The 25,123-nt window shown below is 36.3% G+C and overlaps 1 protein-coding gene across 5 annotated transcripts in view; it reads left to right on the plus strand.

The window, feature by feature from the left end:
- Window positions 1–25,123, plus strand: part of ZFPM2 (zinc finger protein, FOG family member 2) — a 501,246-nt gene that overhangs the window by 54,442 nt on the left and 421,681 nt on the right. The window contains exon 1 of one of the 5 annotated variants that reach the window (XM_031669702.1): window positions 4,913–10,224. The exons of the other annotated variants lie outside the window; for them this stretch is intronic. The gene's annotated coding sequence lies outside the window, so the exon portion shown is untranslated. Of the gene's footprint in view, window positions 1–4,912; window positions 10,225–25,123 lie in introns of those variants that run through there. 5 annotated transcript variants of the gene reach the window in all.

Genomic DNA, 25,123 nt, shown 5'->3' on the forward strand with positions numbered 1-25,123 from the left:
GACTACTCCCTCCTTCTTGAAGCACTTTCTTCTCTTGACTTTGATAACGCCACACTCTCTTAGTTTTCTTCCCTTTTGAATGGCTACTTCTCAGTTTTCTGGATTAATTTCTCCTCTGCTCAATATCTAAACATTGAAGTTCTTCAAGACTCTCTCCTGGACCTTCCTCTCTTGTCAGGCTGTATTCTTTCTCCAGGTGATGAATTTTGATCCTATAACTTTAAATACCATCTGTCTCTGAAATGCTTTAAAAATCTTTATTTCCAGACTTGAATTTTCCCTGGACCTTCAGACTCATATTTCCAGCTGCCTAAACTCTTCACATGGATCTCTAACAAGCATCTCAAATTTAATGTGTCCCAAGAACAACTCTTGGTCATGTGTCTCACAGATCTGTTCCTCTTCAATTGTTTCATCTCAGCCAATTTCATCTACATACATCCGGTGTGTCTATGTTATAAAGCTGGGAGTTAGCATTTATTCTGGTTTTTGCATCTTCTCATATCCAATCTATTATAAGTCCTATCTCTAAAAATATCTTCTGAATTCATCTATTTCTGTCCAGTTTTAGTTCAGATCATCATCTTCTCTTGCCCAGATTATTGCTGCGTAATGTGGTCTCTGAAATTCACTCTTACTCCTTAGAATGCATCCTGTGTATAGCAGATAATCTTTTAAAATAATGATACCATGCCACTCACTAGCTTAGAACTTGTCAATTGCTTCCCAATGCAATTAGAATATAATCTGTATTCCTTGTCCTGGCTTTGGAACCTCCTGCTCAGCTCTCTGTCCTCATCTTGTACCACGGTCCTCTCATCTCTGTGCTCTAGCCATGTGGCTCTTTCTCAGACATGCCATGTGCACTCCCACTGCTCTCACTGTAGGGCAGTTCGCCCTGCCTTGAATGCTCTTCCCCTGGGATTCTTATAAGGTCATTCCTTCTTGTCATGTAAGTCCCATCTGACATGTCATCCCTTTGAGGAGGGCTTCCCTGACTTCCCAGATGAAGTAAACACCTCATCATAGTAGCCTGTCGCCTGATATTGGTAATCTTCATAGTGCTGACAACATTATAGTTCATTTCGCTTTGTTTGTTTATGCAGTTTATTTATCTATTTGTTCACTGGTTGTTTTGTTTTCTTTGCTTACTGTCACCTCCCACTAGAATGTAAACCCAAGGAAATCGAGAACTTAGTTCTAAAAGAGTCCTACAAGAGTAACTGGTATATAATAGTATTGTAGAGACATTTGTTGAATAGAAGTATGAATGACTGGGCTGGATGTGGCGGCTCATGCCTGTAATCCCAGCACTTTGGGAGGCCTAGGTGGAAGGATCACTTGAGGCCAGGAGTTTGAGACCAGTCTGGCCAACATAGCAAACTCCATTTCTACTAAAAAGACAAAAAAAAAAAAAAGCCAGATGTAGTGGTGCACACCTGTATTCCCAGCTACTCGAGAGGCTGAGGCATGAGAATCGCTTGAACCCAGAAGGTGGAGGTTGCAGTGAGCCAAGATCTTGCCACTACACACCAGCCTGAGTCAAAAGAAAAATAAAGAAAAATGAATGACTGAATGAATAGATATTTGGATACCTTTTACAGAAATGTTTTAGGTGCACTTCAGACTGTGTATACTTCCCTCTTAACAACAGTTTGATTTCTTTGAAGTTTGAACACCTTGAAGCATGTTATATTTCCCTTTCTTTGGAGGACTGTATAAAAAGTGTGCTTCCCAGTTTCAGTTATGGGAAACTAGGGAAGCATAACTGCTGGGATGGATGTGAAAAGAAAAGGATTCAAATTATCGCCTCAATGCATATTATATGTCACTATCATTTTTTTTTTTTTTTTTTTTTTTTTTTTTTTTTTTTTTTTTTTTTTTTGAGACTGAGTCTGGCTCTGTCGCCCAGGCTGGAGTGCGGTGGCCGGATCTCAGCTCACTGCAAGCTCCGCCTCCCGGGTTCACGCCATTCTCCTGCCTCAGCCTCCCGAGTAGCTGGGACCACAGGCGCCCGCCACTTCGCCCGGCTAGTTTTTTGTATTTTTTAGTAGAGACGGGGTTTCACCGTGTTAGCCAGGATGGTCTCGATCTCCTGACCTCGTGATCCGCCCGTCTCGGCCTCCCAAAGTGCTGGGATTACAGGCTTGAGCCACCGCGCCCGGCCCACTATCATTTTTTAATTAAAAAATTATTGCTATAAACTGGGATATTAGATGAGATAGCCAGATGAAATTAAGAAAATTAAATGGAAAGAGCCCTGCCTTTAGATTGGAAGGTGAGCCGCAGAAGACTAAGTCAAACAAAAACTTTATAGTAATGAATGTGAAGAAGAACTGGGGGTGAACTAAGAATTAGGGAGGCAGGGGTCCCCAAGGAACACAGTAGATGTACCCCAGTTTCTATCTATAATCCTATATTTTAATCCATAGCTAAGATACATTTTTTCTTGTGAAAACTTATGATATTTCCAGCCTGGAGCCATCACTGCCTTGTCTGAACTCTCAGAAGATTTTGCCCCTATCTGTAATGATAACTGCTTTCTTTTAATATTTGTGTACATGCCTTAATCTCTCCTCCTAGGCTGCAAACTCCTTAAGATGAAGCACTGTGTTTTGTTTTATTTTAATTGCTCTGTTCCACACAATTTCCTACAAATAGTTGGAGGACACTCAGTAAATATTTATTTTGTGACTGAATGAATAAATAGCAGACAAGGCTAGATTATGTGAGTATATGTATATTTCTTTTAATAATGAAACTACAAGAGCATCCTCATTATAGAAACAAAAACTGTTGGGGAGGTTTTATTTGATATACTGTGTATGTTTTTAGGTTTAGAGAGGATGGTAGTCTCTCTAAATACTAACACACGAGATAAAGAAGAAGAAAATAAGATATTTCTGATATTTGCCAGTATTCTAGTTGGTTTAAAATTAAGACAGTTTTAAGAAATTTAAGACATTTAATTTATCAAGGATAGGTAGGTATGTAGATAGATAGGTCAGTCAATCAACAGATAGTTGATAGGCAGATGGAGTATATCTAGGACCTAAAATTGACATAGATGGTTAGATAGGTAGGTAAATAGGTAGATACATAGATAGGTACATAGGTAGATAATTAACATCTAGGACCTATTTAGATAATTATACTGTTGCCCTGTGAAAATAACAATATGTACTACTTTTGTTTGTGGTTTTAATATTGAATTTAAATAGTTAAAATTTCAAAAAAATTTTTTTTTAATAACTTGTGAATTTCTACATTTGGCATGGTTTTTATTTAGTGGCCTAATTTAATTGCTGTGTATTATTACAGGGTGATTTACAGAACTTTATCTTATAACTTTATATCTGCATATGAACATCAAGTTTTAAAACAAATCAAATTCCCACTGATAGCATAAACAATTAAAAAAAAAAACTTCTTCCATAATGGGAATGCAATTAGAATTTTTATCCTCTTGAGTTTATGTGAGATGCTTGTGGACTTGAGAGGAAATATTTACAACTCATCAGTGAACCAGCAAACCAGTGGCCAAAATCTAATTAAAAGTTTACATTGGTCTGGGCGCAGTGGCTCATGCCTATAATCCCAGCACTTTGGGAGGCTGAGGCGGGCGAATCACCTGAGGTCTGGAGTTCAAGACTAGACTGACCAACATGGTGAAACCCCATGTCTACGAAAAATACAAAATTAACCAGGCATGGTGGCGCATGCCTGTAATCCCAGCTACTTGGGAGGCTGAGGCAGGAGAATCGCTTGAACCTGGGAGTTGCAGGTTGTGGTGAGCTGAGATCGCACCTTTGCCCTCCAGCCTGGGCAACAAGAGCGAAACTCTGTCTCAAAAAAAAAAAAAAAAAGTTTACATTGACTATAATAAGAACGAAAACCAGCCATGAACACATGGTGTAGACCAATATTAATTTTCTTTTTTGACTACCCAGTAGAGTGATGTAATTTTATTTCACAATATAAGTTGTGGAATGAGAAAACTATAATCCTATCATAAGGCAGAAAATACACAGGATAGGGTCTTGATCTTATTCATTATTGTAGTCCTAAGTTTTGGGACTGCCTGCGCATATAGGAAACACTCATGACAAAATGCTGTTATCTAGAAATTCAGATGTGATGTGAGTGTAGACTCACTCTCATCTTTCACCTAGTTCCTATTTCGTTAGCTTTGTAACAGTGATATTGAATTTTGACACACCATTTACAGATTTTGACAAAGACTTTCTGTAGTTGAAAGTCAATAGTTACTTGTCGCAGGAAGAAGTGAGTTAGTTGAAATACTTATAGAAATATTTGCTATATTTCTAACACAGAGTAATGCCAAAAATATATAAGATGCTGATTATAGCCTATAATATAAATAAAGTGGAGTTGAGTTCCTGTTTGTGACTCTATTTTACTCTGTAGGAATGATGACCCCACCCACTTTATGCTCAGTTTTTTATATATTAAGAAAGAAAGAGAAAGGCAGATGCTGATATCTGGGCCTGGTGGGCTGTGGTATTCTTCTCTTGAATACTGAATTTAACCCACAATCAGCATTACACAAGGACCCTAAGTGATCATAATGGGCTAGACAAATATGAGACTACTACATATGCACACCCGAACTCAGCCAAAGACATAAACATTTTGCAGACCAGAAAATTGCAGACCAGATATTTTCTATCTGCATATATTATACTTTAAGTTCTGGGATACATGTGCAGAACGTGCAGGTTTGTTACATAGGTATACACGTGCCATGGTGGTTTGCTGCACCTATCAACCCATCATCTACATTAGGTATTTCTCTTAATGCTATCCCTCTCCTAGCCCTCCACCCACTGACAGGCCCTGGTGTGTGATGTTCCCCTCCCTATGTCCATGTGTTTTCATTGTTCAACTCCACTTATGAGTGAGAACATTCAGTGTTTGGTTTTCTGTTCCTGTGTTAGTTTGCTGAGAATGATGGTTTCTAGCTTCACCCTTGTCCCTGGATGAAAGTTCACGTCCTTCACGAAAAGACATGATGAACTCATCCTTTTTTTATGGCTGCATTAGTATTCCTTGGTATATATGTACCACATTTTCTTTATCCAGTTTTTCTGATCACCAATCACAGCTTTAACGTCCCTTCATTCTTCTTGATTGATGGTTAAGAATTTCTAAAATACCCAATCAGAGAATATGAGTAAGATACCCAAACCAAAGAGCTCTTGGTTTCTGACAACATCCAATCCAGAGCAAAATCCTGCTTTTGTGAACTCTCCCCCAAAACACCTACCACAAGTTCAAATCTATAAGTTATGGCAGACACATTCTTACTGAGATTCCCCACACTTCCCTCATTGCGGTGGGTCAGGAAACAGACATTTGTCCAATGACAGATCTGATCCAGGTGGTTTTTGACTGAAGGTCTTTAATAATATTAATAGCTTAAAGACTATCAAGTGTGCTAAAATGTAAATGTTTTTGCATATATATATATATAAATGAATATTTTTCCCAAAGATAGCCTCTGGAAAGCAGCAAAAGTTTGAGCTAGAGAAAAACTGAAGCTTCAAGTGTATACATAATTGTGGGTTTTTTGATCAGTCAATATTACCATTATGTGGTACATTTTTATAGACTACTTTTGAAAGACTACACTGTCAACATGATACAGCCTATAAGTTGAAGTTCTAAGCATTCTTTCTGTGGATTGGCAGACTTTCTGTTAAGTGGTTTGCCATAAATTCAAGCATATCAATCTGAAGGACTAATAAACCACCACTGAAAGACTTGCTGAAAACAATATATTCAAGATTCAAAATTTATTTGTCCAAAACACCTGCTCCTGACCTCCCACAAGATAAGCTATTTAGACACTGCTGAAATTTTTATAATATTATACTTTGGATGAATACAGGCTTAATGATTCATCTGTTATTCTTCCAATTTGAATAGTTGACAAATTATACTTTTATTATTTCTATCTGGTCAATAGTATGATTTCCTGACATCATCCTTCTGTGTATGCAATGCACTCTAGAGGGTACTTAAGCTTTTTTTGTTAATCATAAGTTATTCATTAGATAACCTCACAGGGAATAAAATAATGTTTGGGTTAAAATTGCAAAACACAATTAATCCTGTATGTCTAATATGATGTTTTATTGTATTTCCAATATAGATTATTAGGAAATATTAAACTATAGAACAGTTTTTTTAAACACTTTTGTCAATATTATTTTCTTATTCCATGTTAAAAGTTTACCTTTATTGGGAAGAATGTTAATAATAAAATAGAAAATGTTATTTTACCCTTTACAACACAGTGGTATATAGTGTTTGCATATATGCCTACCAGACTTCAAAATGTGAAATGGAAATGAAAACATTCTAGAGAAGTTTTCTAGAATGGGGGAAGAAAGTCTAGCTTCCACATTTGTGGAATGGCTTAAAATATTTGTGATTTTACGATGGAAAGATTGAGTATAGAGGAAGGTTAGACGTAACTTACTTGGCAAAACTTAGGGCTTTGGAAATGGGTAGTTCCCCTAAAACCTGACAAAAGAATATTGGAATTTAGAAATAATTATGGTACTTCAAAGAGGATAAAGGAAACATTGATGCATAATCTTTGTGCCTCATCTTTGAAGCTTTGGTGACGATGATGATGAGTGGAACATTAAAGGTGTAGAATATAGTAAATGATCTTTGGAAATCTAATATCTAGTTATGGAGATTATGCTGAAACATAGTCATGTAATTAGGTAGAGATATATATTTAAATGAATAGGTATGTGATGGAAAGGGAAATAGGTGGTTAGGAAGAGAGGAATAAGGGTAGGCTAGAATAGTCAGAAAAAATATCATGACTGGGGTTGGGCATTGCCTGAGCCTTAAAGAACAGACAGGATTGTAAGAGATGAAGAAAACGTGAAGGTCGTTTAGGCTGTACGGTCATCAATATATGCTGCTCCTCATCATCAAAGTTAATAAACATATTAGGATACATTTTCTCCAGGATATTTCACTAAGCACTGTTGGGATAAAGTAAGCACCTATCCATGAGGCATTTACAGATTCACTGGATGCTTGTTGAATTTACTGAATAGACCTTTCTAAAGGCCTTCTAGTCATAGAAAGCATGCAGAGTTACAGTCAAAAATTGGTCAGCATGACTATCCAGCAGCAGAATTCTCGGTCCAAAGACAAATAAATCTTATGTGGTGTATTCTTGTATTCTTAAATTTTAATATATTTATGTAAAAAAGAATGTGATTTCAAATAACCCTCTCAGTCCTACTTTTCTCATATGTGAAATAAAGGTGTTAAAGAACTGGCTCTTTGAAGGCCTGTGTGGGCTTGTAATTGCATAGTTCTTTGTCCTGAGTTTATCAGCATACAACATATAACTGAAAGATTTACCTAATATATCTTAGTCTTAGTGGTGTAGAGTATATGAAAATAGAGTGTTGTTCATATAAATTGTTGCATGCTATTTTAGCCTTGTTTACAGCTTAAAAAATAGTTTGAATTCACCATTGGAATAGACCATTTGGAGCTCCTGCTGGATCAACCAGCACCAAGTTGTGCCCACTATTCAGAATTTTGAAAAAACAAAGTATCACTGTATTATCTCATTTTTAAAAATCTGCATAATTCTTATGTTGCTCTTTTCTTCAGTCTTTCCATTTTTCTGTCTTCTTTCAAATCTGCCTAGGTATTAATATAAAGAGAAGAAAGCTTCAAATATGGATCTCATCACACTAGACAACTATGGAATTGCATTAACTGAAGTATGCTTAGGAAAAATGCTATAATTAATTTTATGTGGTAGGATATGTTGGGGAATGTTAGACCAGTGTTAGCTCACTCACTGTAGGCACAATCCAGTGGACACCTTCACTCCTCCATCCCCCATTCTGCCAGCCCTCCACATTCATTGTCTTGGGGATGGAATCACACATCAGAAGCACTGAGAGAGAAGATGCCGATTCTTGTCTTTTGAGTTGCACAAGCCAAGACTGCAGCATAGATGAGTTTGTGAAGAAGATATGATGACCCACGCAAAGCTGCCCTCCACTTTGCCACTGAGATAAAAGTAAGAATTCTCCTGATGGAAGAGAAGTGATGAGTGCATAAATGATGATATCTAAAAAGAGTGTGAGCCACCCTTTCTTCCCCCTAGTCAATCCCAGGAGGTGGATTATCCACATAGTTCCCCAGTAGGCTCATTCATAGGATACCAAATGGGAACTGTGTTTTTTCTCTGAGGTGGGGCCAGGGAAGTCAGTAAGATGGCAGAGACAGATGGGCCTAAGGCAAACTCATTGCCTCCCCTGATCCCATCACTTTGTGAGACGAAGTAAACTGATCTCCATGTACCCAAGGGCATGCAATAGTTGGGAATAAACATTAACCTGTTTGGAGCAAGAGCTTTAACAAGAAGAAAGAGGAAATTCAAAGGAATGCTAAGGGGGACTGATGGCACTAAGGACCAGATGCCTTCTCACCGAGCTCCTCCAAGTCCTCCCCATTGTCAGGCCGGTAAATATGCTCTCTGGAACTTACACAAAACCCTGAATTGATGAAGTTTCTGTCACCTGGGAAATAGGTTCTTGAAAAATAAATTTAGGTATTCAGTAATCCCTATAACAGCAAAAATGAAGACAGCGCTCACCGTGTCCCAAACACCACCCTAAGCACTTTATGTGTAGTGACTAATGAAAGTCTCACACAGCCATATGAGAGAGTTATTGTTATTATTATCTCTGTTTTATTGATGATTAAACTGAGGCCCAGAGAGGTCTTGCCCAATGTTTCACAGCTCAGAAGTTACAAAGCCAGGATTCAAATCTAGGTAGTCTGTAACAGACTATACGAGACCACTTCTCAAAGAGGTTTAAAATAATAAAACACCACTTCTGGCACAACTGAATCTGTGGCCCATGTTTTACATACCTCATGCATATTTTGAAGGAATTTTGTGCAAAGCCATCTTTGATATTCGTTTCTGTTTAGACTCTGGTCAGGTTGTGAGGATGCTGCTTATTATGTAATACAGAGTGCTTTCTGGAAGACCATGGAAATTATTTCTCTCTATTCTTAGTACTGGAAATATTTGGGCTTCTCTTGAGCAACTACTTTATTTGTATTTTGTAGAAAAATCAACTATTTCATCTCATTTCTCTGTTTTCATTGGCCGGTGTGTAGCTTAGAGACAAACGTCTAGCTAGCTATTGCCAAGTCACTAGAAATTCATGGCCTGTGTTGTGTGTGTTCACCGTACTGCTCTATCCCAACTTTCCTTTTGCTTTGCTTCTTACCTATTTTAATTTACTTTATCTGTCAGTAATGTACATATCTTAGTGAAACACCTTAAATCCTTTCTGAGAAAGGCAGGTTGTAAATACATGCAAATATTATTTTTCTTTGCTTCCAAACTACATCACTCTTAGATCTCTCTTGGTCAGCAGAAGGACCCTAGCGATTACTTTATAGCAGTAATGTCATTCCTTCATTGGCACATTTTATCCATAGAGGACAGAGAGGATAAGCTGTGAAGGACACAGTGTGCTTCCTATTCCCTCCTCTCTATTCTTAAGCTGAAGGTGCTGTGGTGAAAAGAAATGTTGGCACATAGGGAAGAATGGCGTAGTGGCTAAGTATATGGGTTCTGAGGTCAGAACTGGCTCATATCCCAGTTCTGCAGCCCGCCTCCATGTGACCTTGAGCAAGTTACTTGTCTGTGCCTCAGTTCCCTCATCTATAACGTAGAGCTGAAACAGTTACCCCCATTCATGTAGTTATTGTGAATATTAAATAAATTAATGTTAGGAAAGCATCTATTGTTTTTCAATAGTTGCTCAGTAAAATGGCCCGTAAGTGGCGGCAGGAGAGCTAGAGAATTAGAAAAAGTCTTTTAAACTGTAGTAAAACAAATAAAATATTCTTGATATAACTCATGAAGAGCCCAACCAAAAGTAGGGTATTTTTTAAAGGTAGAGATTTTTTTTTTTGGTATATTGAATATGTCTCATATTGTTTTATTCTTCCCGAGGCTAAAGCATACATTTTTAATTTTTTTTTACATATTCTTTTAAGCATTAGAATTATAAGGAAAGAAGGGATCTATGTTCATGAGCACCAGCCACACTAGTAATCCCACTCAAACTGTGTTGAAAGAGCATCAGAGAAAAAAAGACAACCTGTATTCGCCCTGGAAAAACTAATGTAAGAAATATTTTCTCTTTCAAGAATTTTTTCTCATGCAATAAGAAATTCTCATAAAATGTTTGTTAAGATTTTAATTCCAGTCTTAGAAATATGTGAATCTATATATTTGAGAGCACCAGATTAATTCAAGACATCTTTCAATAAATTATTGAACTGATAAAAGATATGATATGTGATGAATACTCCTGCCCTAAAGGTGGCTAAAAGCTGGTAAGGATAGACATATAACCGAATATTGCATGCCAAAATATGCAAATACATGTGCATATGAATGTGTGCACACACACAGCTGCAGTAATGTGAAAACAGTGGCAACATAGAGATTTTCATGGAGGAACAACTCATACCATTAGTGAGAATAAAAAAGGGAAAAGAAGAACAAATGGAGAGAAAACAGAAGAGGAGATGGGGGTGGAGGAAGGGAGAGAGAATGAGGAGGGGAAAAGAGGGAGAACACACAACATGGGAATAAAAGAGGAGGAACACACAACATCATAATAAAAATGACTTTCAATATAGTTCGTGAAAGATGAGAAGGCATTTGCAGTTGTTAGCATGTAGGGTGGGAGGATTCCGGGTTAGAGAATGGAGTCTGTAAGAGAATAGAAGGCTTCTGGGGGGTGATGGGCATGGCACAGCATGGCAGTCAAAAATGCAGTGAGCTCTGACTACATGCGGGCAGTAGAAAACCACTGAGGAGTTCTCGGCATTGGGACAAACATAATGGGATATACCTTTTAGAAAGGCAGCATTGGAGAATATGCCTTGAAAGGGAGTGAGGATGGAGGCAGAACCCTTGCTGTGGTCCTGGCTTCTGCCAGATGATTCTCCTGTTTTATTTCTTTAGCTCAGGGAAGATAAACAGCTTCCTGCTGTTGCTAATACCCGGGTTGCGTTGCTGTCCTCTTCCAACCTGTGTGCCCAGTTCCCTGAAATAAATTCACTGTAGTTAAGAACTCAGAACTGTTTCTGTTTGGAGGTTAGACCTTCACTGATACACTGTAGCAACAGTCCAGAGAAGAGGTGTTGATGGCCCTATGACAAGGAGAGAACCTGCACATACGGAGGAGAGAGCTAATTTAGAAAACAAAACCACAGAATTTGACGCGGTGTGTGTGTGTGTATGTGTGTGTGTGTGTGTGTGTTTAGGCATGAGGGAGAGATGAATAGATACTCTGACCCTTCTGGATGGCCCACTTAACAGACTGATGTGATTTAAAGAAACAAGCAATGAGGGAAGAGCAAAGGATTGTAGAAGGCCTAAGGCTACCATAGGACACTCAGACATGTCTAGTAAACAGATGGATGTTGGAATCTATAACGTCCATAATTGAAATCTATTCACATATAGTAGGAGTTTAACGGTATTTAAGATCTTGGAAGATCGCTAGAAAAAGGATATATAATGAAAAGGGACCAATGACACAACTTCATGGAAGCATTAATATAAAGGGTTAAATGGACAAAGAGGAAAATCAGAGGGAGAAATAGTGTCAGAAAACCCAAGACTTTTAATAAAGGTGAATAGTCAAAAAATGCTGGAATGGGTTCATTCTCTATGCCTACTCCAATGTCATTGACCAATTAAGGGTAGATCCAAAGTTGCTTTTTCTCTTCAAAATAACATTCTGCTACATTGCTATTCTCATATTACAATGAAGGGATTGGGAACCAGAGAGAGAGAATCAGTTTTCTAATTTTACCCAGCTGGTATATGGGGAAACAAGAATTTCAACCCAGTTCTGACTAACTTCTAAAGTCTATGGTGCTTTGTAAATGGATATCAATGCCAGGCTAACAAATCTCTATGTATTTAAGGTAAGACCTGATCATAGCTATGTCTAAGAATAATCTAAAAGCAACATGTAGTGAGGATTTGAAAAGATAGATCCAGGAAAAAGGAAGGGCAGTTATTAGACTTCTACATAAGGAGAAATGAGAGCCTGCTTTAGGGTGTAGATTTGTCAGATTTAGGAAAAATAACAATAAAACTCAAAATGCCCATTTAAATATGAATTTCTGAATTTTTGGTATAAGTACGTCCCTTGTAATATCTGGTATTTATGTATATTAAAATCATGCTATTTATTTTAAATTTGTATTTAACTAGTCTCCCATATTTCATCTGGTAGCCTAAAATACTGTAATGTAATTCTGACACTAACAACCTATAGTTTGTGTAAACTCCGTAGGTTGAGGCAAAGATCCCAGTAAGACTGTTCTTGTCAGATACCAATCTCAAACTCAGAGGTTCCCAGGCCAACTGCACTTCTGACTAACAGTCTACAAATTTGGTGTGTCCTATGACTCCCGTGGGTTGATATGATAATTCAGTAGAATAATTCACATAACTCAGGAAAAGGGTATACTTATGACAGTACTTTTATTATAAACAATAAAAAAGCAGAACCAGCTAAATGAAGACATACATAGGGTAAGGTCTAGAAGGGTTTCAAAGTAGAGCTTTCATGTATTCTCACAAACTCAGAATGCATCATTCTGGATGTGCTCACTAACCAGGAAGCTCACCCAAGACTCACTGTACAGTAGCCTTGTTGGTGTTTCTTTACATAGGCATGATTGATTGACTCTTTGCCAACATGATTGAACTTGATCTCCACTCCCCCATTTCCTCCTCTACAGTGAGGGGCCCACTTTGAAAGACAGAGACATTCCTATCACTTGAGAAATTCCAAAGGCTTTGGATTCCTGTCCAGGACAAAGACCAGACAAATTCTTTATTATTCAACACAACCTTAATGTACTCATAGTAATGAAAATGGAGAGACAGATGAGGAAGAAATTATACCAGGGAAGAGTCTAAATTGCTGGTAGTGTTAACATTCTAGCTTAAATTGATTAGATTTAAATTGATCCTAGATTGGAAATATGTAAGAAGCTGCACACTGAGATGAAAGAGAGAATATAGGTAATGAGCTAATTTTAGATTCCTGGAGTTGAAGATATTGATGAAACACTTAATGTGAATGCAGGGTGAAGGTATATTTTAAAATGCATATCTGGGTTTAGAAGAATCTTCAGAATTGTATACTGCGAGTCAAGACTCCATAGCATAAATGTGATTGCTGTGGCTCTAAAATGTGCAGGCATGCCTCATTTTATTGTGCCTCACTTTATTGTGCTTTGCAGATACTGCACTTTATACAAATTGAAGTTTTGTGGAGCTCTGCAACAAAAGCCAATCTTTCAGTATGGTACCATTTTTCCACCAGTGTGTGCTCACTTCATGTCCCTGTGGTAATTCTCAGAATATATTGTACTTTCCCCAGAACTTAAATTATAGTAAATAAATAAATAGTGCACATACCTTAATTTTAAAACAGTTTAACTTAAAATGCTAATGATCATCTGAGACTTCAGCAAGTCATGAATTAATGTTGATGGCTGCTGAGTGATCAGGGTGGTGGTTGCTGAATGTGGAGGTGCCTGTGGTAATTTTTAAAAATAAGACAACAGTGAATTTTGTTACATTGATTAAATCTTCCTGTCATGAAAGATTTCTCTGTAGCATGCAGTGCTGTTTGATAGTATTTTATCTACTGTAGAACTTTCATAATTAGAGTCAGTGCTCACACACCCAACTTATGCTTTATCAATAATGTCTTTAAATATTCTAAATCCTTTGTCATTTCAACAGTTCACAACATGTGTACCAGAAGTAGATTCTATCTCTAGCAACTACTTTTTTGTGCTCACCTATAAGAAACAAACTCTCATGTGTTGAAGTTTGTACTGAGATTGCAGCAATTCAGTCACATCTTCAGGATCTACTTTTAATTCTAGTTGTCTTGCTATTCCCAACCCATCTGTAGTTACTTTCTCAGCTAAAGTCTTGAACTCCTCCAAGTCATCCTTAAGATTTGGAATCAACTTCCTCCAAACTTCTGTTAATGTTAATATTTTGACTTCCTCCCATGAATCTTGAATTCTTAATGGTATCTAGAAAGGTGAATCCTTTACAAAAGCTTTTCAAATTACTTTGCTCAGGTCCATCACAGGAATCACTGTCTATGGCAGCTATAGCCGTATAAAATGTGTTCCTTAATAAGACTTGAAAGTTAAACTTTACAGAATGGATTTTTGTTAGCAGGCGTGGAAACAATGTAGGTTTCCTTGTACATCTTCATCAGAGCTTTTGGGTGATCAGGTGCACTGTCAATGAGCAGTAATATTTTGAAAGGAATTTTTTTTTTTTTTTTTTTCCTGAGCAGTAGGTCTCAACAGAGGACTTGAAATATCATAATCTGGCTTTGAAGTTAACCCAGTCTTTATTCTTCAGAGTTTACCTTTTCTTTCACACAGAAAGGTTAACAAAATGGAATTAAAGTCAGTGCTTTATCTATTCATTTAAAAGTTGTTCTTTAATTGCAAGATGCCTTACAACTAGTAATAATAAATTAATCTAAGTAATTATAGTTTTCAAATGGCTGAATGGGAAATACTTGCAGTGTATCTACATAATCTCATGAAGACCATTCATTGATAAAGCCACATTGTAGCACATATACTTGTAAAATGTCACGTTCCTTTGTCTAGTCACCAACTACAATATGATAAAATTTAACAAATTTGCCAAGTGTCCACTATGTACCAAAACACTTTTCTGAGTATTGTGGGCTGTACAAAAATAACTAACATATAATTTGATGGAGAGAAGAATACTTAAAAAACATCAACATTTATGTTTTGGTCATTATGATTTTGGTCGAAACTACTTACTATAATGTCACTAGTAGCATTAAATACTGCATAATTAATAATCCAAATTAAACAGAGTATCAGTAGAGATGTCTTTGAAACATGCAAACAAGCAAATTGCTTTACCCCTTTGAACTTCATTTCTTAATCTATAAGTGAGAGATTGGACTAACTGTTATCTTTTTGCTTTTTCAGTTCTTTTCATGCTTATAGTGTCAGATAATAGGTTTCATTACTTAAATCCAAGTTCTATTGGAAGCTTTAACGGTTGGAATTATGTGTAAGGCTGCCTTTCCATTAGCATGTGGTTCAAAGGCATGGAGTAATCACTGGAAGCCTGGTTTCCAGTTCTTGTTCTATGAAAAAACCTTCAGCATCCCTCAATGTTCTCATCTGTAAAATGAGGGGATGTTGTGATAAACTGTATGGTGCTTTCCATCTTTCACATCTGTAATTATTTAAAGCCTCTAATATCCAGGTGAAGACCAATCTAATCAGTCTGATTTATAAACTATTTTAAAGAAATATTTTTATTGCTTTTAAACCATGCCATTGGAAGTGTGGCTAGTGTATAAGACAGCCTAATAAAAATAGCTGAAGCATATGCCATACTAAAGAAATTATATTCTTCAAAATGTCTTTTCTTCCTTTCCTCTCCTCTCCTCTCCTCTCCTCTCCTCTCCTCTCCTCTCCTCTCCTCTCCTCTCCTCTCCTCTCCTCTCCTTTCCTTTCCTCTTCAGAATTTAAATATGGACTGTATCACTAAAATGGTTATATCTCCAGGTTTTGAGAATGCCTAAAAACAGGGTGTTCTCTTTAAAGGAATTAAAGATACTCATTTAGTATCTACACAACCACAGATAAACTCTCCAGAGCCTGGCCTTTTTCTTCCTGTATAATGCAAAGACAAATTTCAGCCAGAGCATGTTTCTTATTATAACAAATCAGCCATGTTCTGTTATAAGAAAGTAAGTTAGCGCTGGCATAGTCTTGGGTGGGAGAAATTCATTTTGTGCAAGGAATATTTCGGTGAGATTTTTGACTGCATGTGTTTATTTTCCGAAGAGTTTAATTGTTGATTCCTAAACTGGAAATTAAATGTAACGGTGTGATTGTGGATGTTACAATAATTAAAAGTATCTTGGTTTTAGGTCAGAAATCTTATTTCTAACCACAGTTTAGGAAGTTACCGATTTGACTATTGAAATTTTATAAAATTAGACCTAAAATGTTTCTAACTGCTGTTTCATATTGAGGTGCTCCTGCAGTGTGCGGAGTTTGGGTGGGAGCAAATCAAACAGGGGCATCTCCAGGAGCTCCCTGTTGCCTTTGTTTTGGGAATGGTGTTTTACACAATATGTCTGTTTACTGACATGCTAACTCCATGGAAATGTATCACTTTCCTCTTGTGTTATTTATTTCAGTGGGAGCGTGTTACTCTTTATCTCAGTTTCAAAAAAAAAGTTACTATCTTAATAGTACCTGGAAATTGAGTGTTTTCAAATGTTATTGAAAGTTCCTTGTAGAACACTGTAGAGAGTGTAATTCAGATATTTCATATTCTGGGAGAGCTGAGTATGTATAATGTATCAAACAAATGTTTTAAACCAAAAAGCTGTCTCTTTTGGGATGCATATTATTATGCTATTTTGCAAAAGCGGGTACATCCCAAACTGAAGTGTGCATGAGCGGCTTCGAGTGTGGGCTCTGGCCACGGAATTCCCATTAGCATTAGCTTGGCACAGCTCCTTGTCTCACAGACAGTGAAGAACATGCCTTTTCCACCCTTGAGGCAATAAAATAAATTAAAGGGTGCGGCATTAAGTGAGTTGAATTTTGAGTAGTATTTTTCATGCCTTCAACATTTTAAAATCAGTTTATCCTTATGAAGCAGCATTTGGAATCATGAAACAAGGGATGCCTGTTTGTGCCAGTATGCAGGTTCCTTTGATTCTCTGGAATCATGTGTGTGTCAAACAATCTTTTCTGGTCCTTTTCCCGTTGTGGCTTCTGGGTAGTGTCTGTGACTAGAACTTTGTAATTCAATATAAAAGCACCGTGGAAGGTAAGACATCTTTAGTTTGTTTCTACTGGGTTTGGTCCAGGCTATTATAGTCCCTATATATCTCCATGACACAGAAGCAAGAGTTTCTGCAAAGGATGTCCCCAGGGCCCAACCAAATCCTTCCTCTACAGAAGCTGCCGTAGTTTGTCTATATTCATTATGTTTATGCTTCCTCCAATTTTCCACTTTCTCTCAGTATTTCCTAAAGAGTCCAGAAAGCATTCTTTTTATCTGAAATGAAAGTTTATTTTTGTTTTCACAGAATAAATGTGTATCTTTAGTATCACCATGTGTCTTCTCTAATTAGAAACCTTTTTCTTATGTTCTTGTAAATAAGAAGGGAGTCATTTAATTCTTAGTGCATTTGAACACTAACAACAGTGATGGTAAGATCCACATTTTATCTAATCCTGTTTAATCACAAAATAATGTGGATCCTCACCCACTACCTGAATCTGAAGGCTCTGGAACTGTAGAGGGAGTTTCCTAGCATAGCCACTTCCTCTTTCTAGGTGTGTGATGTTTTATTTCAAGAGGTCAAAATAAGCACACTTCCCTCATGTTGATCTGTCCCGTATTCCCCGCCCCCCCGCCATACAATGGTTTTGTGTAATTATTAATAAAAGTATTTCAAATATAATACATTGACAAATTTTGAACACTTAAAGTATATAAGGCACCATGCTACATTCGTAACATAATTGGACACATGTAATTTATAGCTTCTACGAGATCGTATGTTAGTTTTACAGATGAGAAATGGGAACTCAGAATTTCTGAGACTTGATCACAGTCAGCTTGTCAGGGCTAGAGTCAAGGTTTAAATGCAGGAATGTCTACCTTCTACTCTATCCTAGTTGTAGGCAAGAGCCAGTCATTGTTTTCCAAGTGATACTTCGTATTACGACTTCGAAGACTGGTGATTCAAAGGGTCTATTAATTGCTTTTTGAGCTCTCTACGTTCAAGCGTTTAAGCTTGTGACTTATATTACATTTCCATCATTGCTGTGTCTTTTAATGTCATTTTTCCATTGTTTACAACCACCATATTTCTACATTTTACCATAGCCTCTCTGGTCATGCTCATCCATATCTCTCAGAACCAGTGTGTATCAAGTTAAGCTTGCCCATGATAGGAAACAAAGAAAGAATGAAAGACATAGGGGTGTGTGTTGAGGGGGGGCAGCTTTCACATAGCATATTCCTTAGATACATGTGAATATGCAAACATTGACTATAGGAGTGCTTCTCTGGTTGTGCCTGCTGAAGAGTTTTTCTAGGCTGTCTGGCAAGAATGTGAGTAGTTTATGTTTGATAGAGTGTGAGTGCCTGCCTTTCTCTTTCTTGGTGGGAGTGAACACTGTGTACCTATTCAGTGTGATTCCTTGACATGAGGAAGAGTTGGATTCCTATTTGTAACACATTTCTGCAGTAATATGTTCACGTTGTGTTTGTGGCTGTGGGAATGAAGAACAGGTTAAAGGCTCTTTGACAGTAATAAATGTTCAATATGGAAAAGGCCCTTCTTAGATAAAAGATGTGAGGAATGAAGATTGGTTCAGACATCAGGAAAAGAGGTTCTTAATCTGCTGATTTGGTTATAGCATAAATATCTTCCGTTAGTGCATGTTTATCATGCTTTACTTTTTATGTTGCATTTCAAGGACAATGAGGAAGACTCCTGACAACATTCACTTACATTAGAATGGCCTTTTAGGGTCTAACAAAATACAAATATTACTGATCAAGAAAATAAAGCCAGTAAGAACTAATTATTGTGTTTCAGTGACTGTAAGAATATTGAGCTTGTTCATATGATATAAAAAAGTCCTTGTGCTCTGTGTTCAATAATTTGTAGTATTCATTATGCGACTTTTATATATTGCCAGTAACATTATAACCAGGCAATTTTCCATTGAATATCTGATTAAATGTAAATGTTGGTGTTGATTACATACTACTCAAGAAATAACACAAATGAAACTTCAAATAATGTATTTTTATTTTGATTTAAGCAACAAAAACCCCACTCCTACGAACTCTGACCACCATTTCCAGCATTTACTCTGCTTCTGCCATTTCATTAGTTGTATATTTCTCACACTACTGTTCCATCCCCCGCTATCATATCTTATCTCTTTCAGCTCCTCCCTTTTACCAGCATAGCAATCATCAATCTCAAGTATTGATGTCATAGTAAAGATATGCATCAAAATAAAAAAGATTACTAATATAAAAGGGAACCGCTTTAATATGATTTCATGTACCAGATTTTATAATCACATAATTTAAGCAACATAACCTAATCTATAAATACCTAATAAATATTCTTGGAACCATAAAGATTAAAAAAATAAATTTTATCACCTTACGGCAAAGTAATTTTGCTGTACTGCTTTTGTTGATCACTGTTTAAATTCATGTTTTTCAGTGTATTTGTTCATGATCATTATTAATTTTAATGCTATAGCATAAGATGATGCTATTTGGTACTTTCTTTTTATGGTTGTTTTTTTCATGTTTAAAATTGTCTTCAAAATGATAGTATTTAATAGAGCTACTGAGGAGATTTTGCTCTTAGAGATACATTAAATAGCCAACTTTCTGTCCCCTGAAATATTGTTCCATAAGAGTAAAGATGTCTTCTTTGATAACTAAGTTTTATTAAAATTTCCCATAGTTTGTTGTGCCATATACAAGACTTATACCGGTGGTATGCTATATATAAAAACACAACAAATTGTGTTTGTTTCTCCAGACAGACTTGATTTCCCCTACCCTTTCCCCTACCATGTGACTCCTGTTGTCAAAGCCGAAATAACAGGAAAAAAAATCAGATATGTGCATATACCATGGACAAATCAAGTGCAGTGACTCAAGTACCTTTCAGCTATAATGAGAGGTTAAATCAGCTACATCAGATCCCCATGGGCCACAGATATGATTTGTTAACATATAAGGAAAATATAAGATATGACAGTCAAAAGATATCCACAGGTCACTTCATGTATTTTTTAAAAATTTGTAACAAAAAAAGACAAACAGCAAAAATTTAGGATGCAAAGTCCACGCAAAGGAGCTCAGAAACTTTACTTAGATCTTTCATTCATTCAGAATAATTTAGCTTGGTTCTAGCAAACTTGTTCTTTTGGTTTTTTAATCTAAAGCGGATTAGAACTGACTACATAAGGATCATATTGTTTGTTTTTCATTTAATATATATTGAACACTTCTCTGTGTCATCAGCATTCTTCTGAAACAGATTTTAAAAGAAAGATTGCATAGCACTCAGTGATACGGATTTACAGATTTTGAAATCAACTTCCCTTGCCATTTAGATTGTTTCTGATACCTCTTTTAGAGCAAACATTGTGCTGGATTTTGCTAAATGATGATTTTTGTCTTCTCCAATTATTTTTTAGAACGGCAGTCCCCAACCTTGGCACCAGGGACTGGTTTCATGGAACACAATTTTTCCAGGGATGTTGGGGATAGGGAATGGGTCTCAGAATAAAACCGGTCTGCCTCACATCATCAGGCATTAGATCTTTTTGAGACGGAGTCTCGGCCCAGCCCAGGTTGGAGTGCTGTGGCCGATCTCAGCTCACTGCAAGCTCCTCCCCGGTTCATGCCATTCTCCGGCCTCAGCCTCCCGGTAGCTGGACTACAGTTTCGCTTACCTCGCCTCCGGGTTATTTTTGTATTTCTTAGTAGAGAGACGGGTTTCACTGTCAGCCAGGATGGTCTCGATCTCCTGACCTCGTGATCCGCCCATCTCGGCCTCCCAAAGTGCTGGGATTACAGGCTTGAGCCACCGCGCCCGGCCTAGGCATTAGATTCTTATAAGGAGCATGCAACCTCTAGACCCCTCACATGCACAGTTCACAACAGGGTTCATGCTCCTGTGAGAATTTAAGGCCACCACTGATCTGAGAGCAGGCAGAGCTCAGGTAGTAATTATCGCTTGCCTGGCTGCTCACCTCTTGTTACACCTGTTATATATGTAGTATATATATACATATTGGTGCATACATATACATATAATTGGCACTTTATTCAGCAAATGTGTGGCGCCACTTTGTGGAAGATAACCAATTTATTTGGAGCCATCACATAAAAACTGTGCTGAGACAGAGAGAGAGCATGGACTGGCTGAGTCAGTGAAGCCTTCTGTGAGGAACAGAGAGGACATTTGATCTCAAACCTGAAGGACGAATTGAGTCAGCAGAAGTGGAGTGTTCCAGGCAGAGGGAAGAGCAAGTGCAAAGACCCTAAATTAGGAAAGAGCTCTGGGGTTGGAAGAATTAAAAGAGGGCTGATGTGCCAAGATCCCAGGGAGGAAGGGAGGAGTCTGAGTTTATCTCCAAGAAGTAGGGCCAACGGCCAACTGGTTCTTTTGTAGGAGTTTGTGGGCCATGATATAGATTTTGGACTTCATCCTACGTGTAGACAAAAGACATAAAAGCAGAGGAGTAATAAGATGTAATTTATATCCTGTGACAAGCAACGGATTGTAGGAGTGGTTGGAATGGGTTCCTGCAGATTAGAAAGCTGGTCACTGCATTAGCCCTGGTGAAAGATAAAGGTGGCTCAAAATAGGGACATAAGAAGTGGAGATGGTGAGAGGCAGTCAGGTTGGGTTGTTTCAGAGGTAGAGCTTTTAAGGACATGATGGATTTGATGTTTGCCTGAAAGAAAGTGAAGGATCAGTTATGACTCCTCACTTTGGGGCTTGAGAAAAGTGTGCATTTAATGGTTTAGTTGCTGTTGTTCCCTCTAGATACAACTTTCATGAGGACAGGGACTTTGTCTCCTTTATTCACTATTCATACCCACGAACACAAGGCATGCTAAGCTGGAGAGGAGATGCCTCAAAATATTTTTGAGTAGTTATTATAAAGCTTTAATACATGATTTAAATTATTTGCCGAATACATTTCCCCTTAGGTTGTATTTTTATTTTTATTTTTTGATAGTTTAATATTCAGAAGCTCTAAGATAGATTTGTGATGCTTTTTTTCTTTTTCTTTTCTTTTTCTTTTTTTTTTTTTTTTGAGACGAAGTCTCGCTCTGTGCCCGGGCTGGAGTGCAGTGGTGCGATCTCGGCTCACCGCAACCTGCGCCTCCCGGGTTCAAGTAATTCTCCTGCCTCAGCCTCCCAAATAGCTGGGATTACAGGCATGCACCACTGCACCTGGCTAATTTTTTTGTATTTTTAGTAGAGATGGGACTTCACCGTATTGGCCAGGCTGGTCTTGAACTCCTGACCTCAGGTAATCTGCCCGTCTCGGCCTCCCAAAGTGCTAGGATTAAAGGTGTGAGCCACTGCCCCTGGCCTTTGTGATGCATTTTTATTTTGATTTTTTATATAAATGTATGTCCATTTATTTATTGCTTTGTGATTCTTTTATTGTGTCTAAAATATCACTGCCTGCTCAAAAGTTTGATTAATAACCAATTTTGCTTCTTATAGTTATTATTTTGTGTTTAATTCTTTAAAAAAATCTGAAATTTATTTTATAAATGATATAAAATAAGAACTAAAATTGATTTTTTCTAACTTTACTGTTTATTAAATTCTTACAAATAGTAGTCTATTGCTAAGTACTGGATGGTGTTTTTATTGTGTGATTTTCTTCGATGCTTGGAATATATGCACTTATGGTATATATTTAGGTGTATATTTAGGTTGGACTATAGTATTCATTTTCAACTCATATAACTATTTATTCCTTACATACTTTAGAGGTGCACTTTAATAGCATAACCACTAGTTACATATAGATATTTAAATATAAATAAATTAAAATTAAACATAATTAAAAATTCTGTCTCTCAATCTTATTAGCCCTATTATCAGTGCTCAACATTGCCACCTGGGCTGAGTAGTACTCATATTAGACAATGCAGAATTATAGAATATTTCCATCAGCAAGAAAAGTTCTCTTGGACAGTGCTGCTCTAGGGAGTCTTTTTTTGTTTTTTTTTTTTAAGTTTCTAAAAATTCCCCAAGGAATTTTAAAATTGAAGACCGTGATATATTTACTTTGGGGATTATTGGTATCTCGATAATATTTGGTTTCACCTTCTAGGAATGTATTATGCAGGCACATTTATAAAACAGACTCTTTGTGTTCTCATTAAGTTTGGTGATTTTTTTTCAATGCCATCTGTATTTTTGGTCAAGATTAATTCTAGGAGTTTTTTACTGTTTGAAATTATTTAATCATTAAATACAGACTTAATTTAATAATCATGTAATAAATTTTGCATTCTTTAGTCATTTTTCAATTTTGGTTTTCTACTTTAAATTTTTAAAGTTGAATAAGCTTTTTAAAAGTAATTTTGTGTTTAATGTATTTTCAGGCTTGTTAGCATAATATTCTGCTTGATGTTTAAAAAAATGTTTTATTGCTTTTTGCTCTTTAAATTGCATGTACTTGTATTTACCATTTTCAAAGTTTAAAAGATTTTTAAGATTTCCCCTACTTTTTCTAGAGAATCTCAGGGCCATCATGCTCTGAGGCACTCTGAGACCTTAAGATGATTCTATATATTCTTACCATGATCTGCCAGGTGCATTTCATCATTTGCCTTCAGGTCATCTTACTTGTTTTACTTTGGAGTTTTACCAGTTGTTTTGATGTGTTTCCTAGATCCTCTGAAGTTAGAAAACTGGTAATAGGGGAAACTAGTATTTGAACCCCAAACTATCAAAACCATTCACTTATACTTTTTATAAAAAGGGGTACTTACACTTTTTAAAAAAGTTGTTTTTAAGAAAAATTTGATTTTAAAATTATATTTAATTTCCAGTTACACTGCATTGTAATAACATTTGATTTTTAGAAACTATTGAGCTTTGGAATTCCTGTTATTTCATCAGTGTTTGTAAGTAGTTTATGGAATCTTGTAAAGATTTATTCCCTGTTTTTAGGAAACAGCGTGATAACACCTAATTTTGTGATGTAGGTGTTAATCATGAATTGTGTTCAAATTGTTTATATCCTTATTTTTTTTCCTCAATATGGCATTGTAGTAAAAATTTGTTAATATTCTCCACTCAATATAGTATTGCTATTGGTGTATTTTAACCAAATTATTATAATATTCATTTGCTAATTTATTAAATCTTATGTGATACCAATATTGTTAACCTTTCTATATTTTCCTTTTATGTCGACTCGTAAAATCTTGCCTATTGTTTCATTTGGAAGCATCTTAACATGTTAAGATGTTTATCAAGTAAACAATTAACATGCTTTTTCTCTTTGATTTGTTCAATTAAATGTATTCTGTTCAACCTCTTAAATATTGCATTTTATTTTAGTGTTTCTTATGATTATACTTTAATTTTGTCTTTATTGAATATTATTAATTATTGTTTTAGTGTATTTAAACATGTGGAAGACAGGAATCCTATTCAATGGTATCTGAAAATATTACCCAATTTGTTTAAAAAATTTATTTTTATCTAATTATCAAAATCAAAATAATTTAACCCCTCTTTAGAGAGGAATGAAAATGGGATGCTTTGGCTTCCTTTCAGCACCACTTCCCTATTCTCTGTTAATCTAATCTGTGTTTGCTAACCTTGGTAAAATTTAGTTCCTCTTTTAATATATATTGTCTAATATTTTATTTTGTTAAATTAGTCCCGACAAGCATTTAGACTCATCAAAATCAAACTTTTATTTGTAATTTGACATTTATAAAAAATTATCCTTTTATCTTTAGCTAGTTTGTGGTCCCTACAAATTACTTTTTAAGCACAGTTTTGCCATTCTTAATGGCTAATTATTTATCACTCTTGAGAGAACATCTTTTAATAAAGTCTATAGCAATTATTCATTATGATGTAGTTTCTGAGAACCAGAAAATTGGAGACTGTTTTGGTCAACATTACACATAAATTTCAGAGTTAACTGAATATCATATTCTTTCATAGCCTTTCCCTTGCAAAGTTATGCTAGCTTTCATTTCTTTTGTTGTCCTTTATTTTTTTCTTTGCAGGTGATCTATTTTGGTAGAGTGCTAGTTTTGAGGGTAGAAAGGTAGACTGGGGAATAGAAAGATGATTCTTTACTCTTGCTATTCAAAAATATAAAAAAG

The sequence above is a fragment of the Papio anubis genome, chromosome 8 (genome assembly GCF_008728515.1).
Source record: "Papio anubis isolate 15944 chromosome 8, Panubis1.0, whole genome shotgun sequence".
Taxonomy (NCBI): Eukaryota; Metazoa; Chordata; class Mammalia; order Primates; family Cercopithecidae; genus Papio; species Papio anubis.